This window comes from Dioscorea cayenensis, unplaced genomic scaffold (assembly GCF_009730915.1).
Source record: "Dioscorea cayenensis subsp. rotundata cultivar TDr96_F1 unplaced genomic scaffold, TDr96_F1_v2_PseudoChromosome.rev07_lg8_w22 25.fasta BLBR01001705.1, whole genome shotgun sequence".
In the NCBI taxonomy this organism is placed as follows: domain Eukaryota; kingdom Viridiplantae; phylum Streptophyta; class Magnoliopsida; order Dioscoreales; family Dioscoreaceae; genus Dioscorea; species Dioscorea cayenensis.
The window spans coordinates 24,955-33,150 of record NW_024088096.1 but is presented as its reverse complement, the minus strand read 5'-3'; the positions used below and the strand labels follow the sequence as shown (position 1 = coordinate 33,150).

The 8,196-nt window shown below is 41.7% G+C and overlaps 1 non-coding gene across 1 annotated transcript; it reads right to left on the bottom strand.

The window, feature by feature from the left end:
- Positions 1-7,843: 7,843 nt before the first annotated feature.
- LOC120256893 lies at positions 7,844-7,951 on the bottom strand. Its single transcript, XR_005535454.1, has one exon. It is a non-coding gene; the product is annotated as a small nucleolar RNA R71 (small nucleolar RNA).
- Positions 7,952-8,196: the final 245 nt, after the last annotated feature.

Genomic DNA, 8,196 nt, shown 5'->3' with positions numbered 1-8,196 from the left:
AAAACAATAAAGACTTGGGTTGCCTCCCAAGAAGCACTTGTTTAACATCACTTAGCTTGATGTACTTTGTCTTACCTCACGGGGGCGCATAGATGAAGGTTTCCCTCTTACCCATGACTTGGAAGCACGACAACGCCCCTTGCGTATGTCCCGCCAGTGCACGGGTTTCTCGAGTAATAAAATCCCAGGTGAGTGGGTATCGTATCCACAAGGAGTAGGGAATAAAAATACTTAATTGTTTCTTAACCAAGTGAAAGATGAATAATGATATTGTTAACAAGATGTAATGTAAACAAGAATAAGAGAGACAAGAAAGAGAAGCACAAGTAAAGTGGAGGTAAGACAATCGATATAAATGGGGTACTCGGATATTGTTCCGCCTAGGATGATCATTTCCAGTGCAAAACCCTCTATTATGCTTCCTCACTAATGCATTAATGGGTCGTGGAGATCCTTCAATACATAGTCCCAAATCTAAGGTCAACCATGCCTGATTCTATACATGTCCCAGAGGAGAAATCGAACAATCTCAACACCTCACACTCGTACAGAATCGCAATGAGTTATAGGGATTCCAAGTGATAAATCATCTTCCTAGGTGTAGACCTAACCCGTTGGTCCAAGTGGAAGGTCCCTAGTCATAATTAAACCCTAGGTGCTAAAATCATATCAACACTTCACTCCGTTACCTCTGCAACTAAGCCCTAGCGGAAGGTAATCCCTTAGCCCATTCATTATACTATGACCATAAAGAACTGGAGGAAATGGAGGTAGGATATATCACACCGAATGGAAAAGGGGATGCTCTGCTACCTCTCAACTCACCCTCTCAACACTCTCCAATCTAGCTCTGTCTAACTCTCGTGCTGTGTCACTCACTCACAAGGGTTACCAATAAGAACTCTCAACCCTAGTGTCACTCTAAGGGAGTATTCATTCAATCAAGCATTCAAGATTGGAACTCAATTAAAGCATCAATTTATGGAAGCATAATAAAATGTTTAATGAAACAAATACATCCTAGGTTTCACAAATCCAAGTACCCACTAGGGGGTTTAGCTCTCCATGGAGCTAGTTACAAGAAACAATGAAAACGAATGTAAAAGTAAGTAATCCATGGAAAACCCTCTCGATAGTCATGACAATGGTCTTATGGAGAAACCTCGACTCTTCCAAAGGTCCCTTTGTCCGGCCTAAAATACACCACGCCAGATCGGTGCCGACGAAAGCTCTCCCACTAACCTTCTTCCAAATTGAGCGCGATGTCGAAGTCATAGAACCTCTCCAAATTTCTTGCTAATACCTCTCAAAACCCTAGCCTCAGCCCTCTCTCAAGTTGGGGAAAATATGGAGAAAATAATGTTGTAATCAGGGCTAAAATCAGCTTTTAATCGGTCATCCACACGCCCCTGTGGATTTTGCACACAGGCCTGTGGAAATTCTGCACGGGCGTGGATAATTTCAAAAGGGACATGTGGATTCTCTGAACTTCACTTTTTTGGCCGCCTGTGAACAATACATGCTACAGTGAATTGCTACATTATTTTGCTATAGTAACCTGCTACAGTACCAGCCCAATACACTCCCGAATCCATGCTTTCATCGCGGACACGCAAACGGGCACACATTTACGTCATAGATCGCTTTGCCTCTTTAATAAACGGCTTCATTGGGGAAGATCTTGCTATCAATGCACAAGCCGTGAAGTACTTGGCATTAGGTTCACCAAAACATGCAAAGAGAGCATTCTACAAGTAATGGAAATTTCAACATTAAATACGAAAAATCAATGCTCTAGCTAAAAACTCGAATCAAAAAGAACAACAAACCCGAAATCCCGTAAGTGTGTGTAAACTCACTCAAGTCAACCCAAGTTATACTGCTCAAATTTCTAAATATAAGGGACTTATTTATCTACACAAAGCAACAAAAATTAGAAAGATGGCAGTAACTTCACACATCCTCTAAGGTAACCCTTTCCAAAGCGCCAGCTAAGGTGGCTTTCACACTTTCGAAGTGGTAACTCTTTCTACTGGGGTGGTAGCTTTCACTCATCCTATGAGATAGCTCTTTCTCTCATTAGGGCATAACTAGTATCCGACTTATGAGAGTAGCTTCATACTTCATAGGTGGTAGCTCTTTCCACCCAACAAGCACAACTAAATAATAAAACTATTTTGTTCTTTCTTTTTTTTAGAGATTACAAAAGAAACAACTATAACTAGTCCCTTTAACATCAAACATGAGTTTCCAAAAGTGTTTTTAAAGAGTGAGTGTTTTCAAGTGTCAAACGGGCAAAAAAATCCTAGAAATTCAAGCAAGAACTAGAGCATGAGAACATTCAATATTAAAAATTCTCCTAAACTCAAGAATACAATCATTGCAACTAAGGTGAATCGCCATTGGCTATGTGAGCATGTATATCAATTGAAACTAATATAAAGGAGATGTGCATTATGAAACTCCCCTCCCTCAACACTTAAGTTATTTTTTGTCCCCAATGTACACATGCTAGCTCACTCATAATATATCAAATAAGAATATATGTGGGAGAAACAATCAAAACAATACTCCCCTAACTCCTAGTGTTGCATTTGATGGAGCTAAATCCTTGGGGGTGTTGTTCCAACGGGTTGTGAAGCACACACAGCCAAGTGCCGAAGCACCTTGGCCGTGTCCATGACTTGTTCTCAGTTCCCATACTGACAAGACCATCTGCACGCATACAAGAGGGGGTTCAGTGAAGCTCAATAACACAAAAACAACTCAAGTAAATAAAGGATAAAACAATGAATACAACTCGAGATATTAAAATGAAAATAAACTCAGAAGGAAAGTTCTTTCCGAGTATACAAGTCCAAAATAAAATACAAAATAAACAATAACAAAAAGTAAAGGATAACAAATCAAGCGTCGGAGTCACACTTTGGCTCGGCTGCTGTTGGTGAAGGATCAAAGGGTGCCGGTGGAGGTGGTGATGTTGATGCTGGAGGGGCTGGAGGTCTACCAATCAATAGCTATTGTAACACATCAAAACGGGCCACCATCTCGGTATACTGTGCTGACTGTATCGCCCGAATCTTGATGATCTCAGACCACAATACACTCACAGTGCTCTCGAGCCTCTCAATATGATTATAGGATCAGGAAAGGGTAATCGTGTACCCTGAGGTCTCGGTCGCCATCGGTGTGGAATCCTCAGCTGCATCCCTTTCGCCCTCGGCTCTCTCAGTGGTGGATGTGGCCAAAATGTAAAGAACAGGCCCATATATGTGCACTAATCCCATCATCCTAAGAGTATCGAGTCCTAGCAGAGAAGGAATAACTGTTTTTTGGGCATCCCAAATAGCATCCACGAGGCCCATCCCCAAAATAAATATAGTGATGTAGGGACCAGCTAATAATACACCCACTCTCCCATTCTGGCCCTAATATTACATGTAGTCTACCATAACGTGCCCTAGGTGAATTGGCACGGTCCGGGCCATGGAATACAAATAAAGTAAACCCTGGAGGCTCAAAACTCCTGTGTGGTCACCTCGTCCATCCACAGATCTGCTAAGGATGGCGAATAAATACCTGTAGATCAGCCAGGACAAACAAGTGGCCTTGGACACTCCTGGTTCATACTACCCCTGTTTGCACAAGGCTTGGTAAGCTTGCGGTAGAGTCAAGGTGCCAGGGTAATCTGTCGGTAAGTGTCCATACTCCTCGGTATCTATGTGTGTCTCATTATACAAGCCAATACGAATTGAAAACTCAGTGACACTCATGGTACAATGACGTCCAAACGCTCTGAACTGTATGTCATCAATGATGTCAAATCTCCCATATAGCTGCCTAAACTCAAAAGACGCTAGTACTTCCAGTGTCAGTGTGTGGATAACTGGCTCTCGTATCGACAATAATCTCCTCCAGCCTTCCCACCGCCCGTAGCACGTCAATCTCCCTAGCCAACTCATCACCTCGCTGGACCTTACTTAGCACACTCGGGTCTACGAACCGGGATTGTTCAAGCCTAAGTCTCGATAGCCGCTCGAATCTAACCTGATGCTCGGGGTTCAAGATTTCAGTATGTGCCAACTCAGGTGAAGTATCTCAAGGACGCTTACCCTCTTGCTTCAGTATGTATCGCAAGTGCACAGGTTTTTCAAGTAATAAAATCCCAGGTAAGTGGGTATCGTATCCATAGGGAGTAAGGAATAAAAATACTTAAATTGTTTCTTAACCAAGTGAAAGATGAATAATGATTTTGTTAAAAAGATGTAATGTAAACAAGAATAAAAGAGACAAGAAAAATAGAAGCACAAGTAAATGGGAGATAAGGCAATCGATATAAATGGGGTACTCGTATATTGTTCCATCTAAGACGATCGTTTCCAGTGCAAAACCCTCTATTATGCTTCCTAACTAATGCATTAATGAGTCATGGAGATCATTCAGTACATAGTCCCAAATCTAAGGTCATAGTAGAGGAGAAATCGAACAATCTCAACATCTCACACTCATACAGAATCGCAATGAGTTCTCCAGATTCCAAGTGATAAATCTTCTTCCTAGGTGTAGACCTAACCCTTGGTCCAGGTGGAAGATCCCTAGTCACAATTAAACCATAGATGCGAAAATCACTTCAACGCTTTACTCCATTGCCTCTGCAACTAAGCCACAGAGGAAGGTTATCCCTTAGCCCATTCATTCTACTATGACCGCAAAGAACTCGAGGAAATGGAGGTAGGATAAATCACACCGAAGGGGAAAGGGATACTCTGCTACCTTTCGACTCACCCTCTCAACCCTCTCTAATCTAGCTTTAGTCTAACTCTCGTGGTGTATCACTCACTCACAAGGGTTACCAATAAGAACTCTCAACCCTAGTATCACTCTAAGTGAGTATTCATTCAATCAAGCATTTAAGATTGGAACTCACTTAAAGCATCAATTTATGGAAGCATAATAAAAGGTTTAATAAAACAAATATATCCTAGGGTTGATTGATTACCCGCAAGTGTATGGGATAGCCAAGTAATACCCTGTTATTGATACAGGGGTCGTAGTCCACGGGGCCAAGGAAGTATTATTACTCACTCTTCATCTATTATCTAGCCTACAATCCTTAGTAAGAAGAACAAATAAAATAAAATAAACTAACCTAAGCTAATCCTATGGCCGGGTAACTAGCACACGGATGTAAACAAACAAGGGAGTATCAAGCATGAAAAGGGAGTGTTTGGACAAGGAATCCACCTAGGGTTGTCAGTAAGTCCTAAACTAGGATGGTTTAAAGATGCATTGACGATAGTTGAGACCTAGAGACCTCGTGAGTAGATTATCCCCAATCTCTGAGTGACTAACCCCTGATCCCATATGAATGTTGATAAATGTTTGTGTGATAAGAATACGAAGTGTTCTTTCCTTGTGTTGAGCATTACTTTTCTCGGATTTTAATGCTAATATGTGTGTATTTATGTTATTTTCATGTAGGTAGGGTTGTAAGACCGATTATGAGAGAAAGAAGCCAATGTGGGTCATAATGCACCAATTTGGAGAAAATCTTGCTAAGGTTCAAACATGAAGACATAGGTGGGGTTCGAGATGCAGGAATGTGTGCTAACCTCCTCGTATTCGAGTTAGCACAACTATTTGGAGGCGCACAAGGGCAGTCACATTCAAGCATTCTGACTTGTACATATAGAACAAGAGCTCCACCAACATGTCCGTTATAGACGAAGCAAAGCGATTCATGAGGTAAATGTGTGCTCGTATGCATTACCTCGATGAAAGCATGCATTCGGGAGTATTTCGGGCTGGTACTGTATTAGAGTACTGAAGTAAAAACTGTAGCAGCCCTGTTCATAGTCAGCCGAGAAAATAGGAAAATAGAGAATCCAAAAAGGCATGTGGAAATTCCACACGCCCGTGTGAAAAATCCACAGGGGCGCTCACATGGGCGTGTGGATTCCCGATTCCAGCCCTTTAAAAGTCGATTTCAGCCCCGATTTCAGCGTTCTTTTCTCCATCTTTTCCCCAACTTCAGAGAGAGTGACGGCTAGGGGTTTTCGAAGATATTGGCTAGGGCTTTGGAGAGGTTCTATGGCTCTTACATCATATACCATTTGGAAGAAGGTTAGTGGGAGAGCTTTCATCGGCACCGATCCGACAAGGTGTATCCTAGGCCAGACAAAGGGACCCTTACGACGAGTAGAGGACTCTCGACAAGACCATCGCCATGACTAACGAGGGGGTTTTCTATGGATGCTTTGTTTCTACATTCGATTTCATTGATTGTATCTAGCTCCATGGAGAGTTAAACCCCTAGTGGGTACTTGGGTATTTGTGAACCCTAGTATGTGTTCGTTTCATTGAATCTCTTTAGTATGCTTTCAATTAATTGATGTTTATTGTGAGTTCCAATCTTGTATGTTTGATTGTATGAATACTGCCCTAGAGTGACACTAGGGTTGAGAGTTCTTGTTGGTAACCCTTGTGAGTGAGTGATATACCATGAGAGTTAGACAAAGCTAGATTATAGAGGATTGAGAGGGTGAGTCGAGAGGTAGCGGAGCGTCCCCTTTCCCCTCTGGTGTGATCTATCCTACCTCCACGTTCTAAGAGTTCTTTGCGGCTATACTAGAGTGAATGAGCTAAGGGATGACCTTCCGCTGTGGCTTAGTTGCGAGTGCAATGGAGTGAAGCGTTGAGGGGATTTTAGCACCTACGGCTTAATTATGGCTAGGGATCTTCCACCTGGACCAAAGGGATAGGTCTATACATAGGAATAGGGTTTCTCACTTGGAGTCCCTAGATCTCATTGCATGGTTGACATTAGATTAGGGATCATGTAATTAAAGATTTCCATGACTCATAGTTGCATCAATTAGGAAGTATAATAGAGGGTTCTTGCACTTGAAATGATTATCCTAGGCGGATCAATATCCAGTACCCCATCTTTATCAATTGCCTTATCTTCTCCTTTACTCGTACTCTCTATCTTGTTCCTTTTATTGTCATTATTTCATATTTTGTCACATATATCACTATTCATATTCTACATTAGTTAAGAAACAATTTAAGTATCTTTATTCCCTACTCTCTGTGGATATGATACCCTCTCATCTGGGATTAGAACTTCGACACCCATGCACTTGCGGTTTACATGCATATTCAGACGTGTCAAGTTTTTGGCGCCGTTGCTGGGGAGTAATCATTTAGAGATACTTTGCACTTTATTTTCTTAGCTATTCATTTATTCTATTTCATATCTTCTTTTCTATCATTGTTCTGATTTTGTTTTCTTTCTTTTGGTACAGCTCCAGATTATGACCTGAGGAAACCCCGCAATATTGATTAAAGGAGATCTCGAGCTCGAACATACACTTAGAAGAAAAATGAAATGAACCTGTGCAAGAATAGTCTAATCTAGCTGATTTGGAAGTAGAAGAATCTAAAAACATTGCAAAACACAATGAGCAATAGCGGACATTATCCAACTATGCCAGACCTTTAGTATTGGGGACACAATCGAGCATTGTACCCCCCCCCCCGCGATTACAACTGAGAACTTCGAGCTGAAGGCGGCATTCATCCACATATTGCAGCAATTTGCTTAGTTCAATGGTTTGGCCGATGAGGATCCAAACAGTCATATGAAAACTTTCTCGAGGTGTGTGATATGCTGAAGATAAATGGTGTAACAGATGATGCCATCAAGTTGAGAGCCTTCCCATTTTCCTTGAAATGGAGAGTGAAGCATTGCCTATACTCATTACGTAGAGCATCAATTACCACATGGAAGGAGATGGTAGAAGCTTTTCTTGGCTGTTATTTCCCTCCCAGAAAATTTTCAAAGCTTAGGAATCAGATTTCATCCTTTGTACAATTAGAATTGGAGTGTCTATTTGAGATGTGGGAAAGGTTCAAGGAGCTCCTGAGAAAGTGCCCGCAAACACGAATTCCCAGAGTGGATGATTGTTTAGACCTTTTATAACGGTCTGAATCCAAATACAAGGCAACTCTTGGATGCGACAGCAGGAGGTACCTTAGGTAGCAAGACCCCCGGTGAGGCCCGTTAATTAATTGAAGAAATGGGGTTAAACAGCTACCAATGGAATGCCAGGGAGAAGAAAAAGGTGGCCGGTCTCCATGAGATAGATGCAGTGACTTCGTTAGCAGCTCAAGTGGAATCATTGAGTAAGAAGT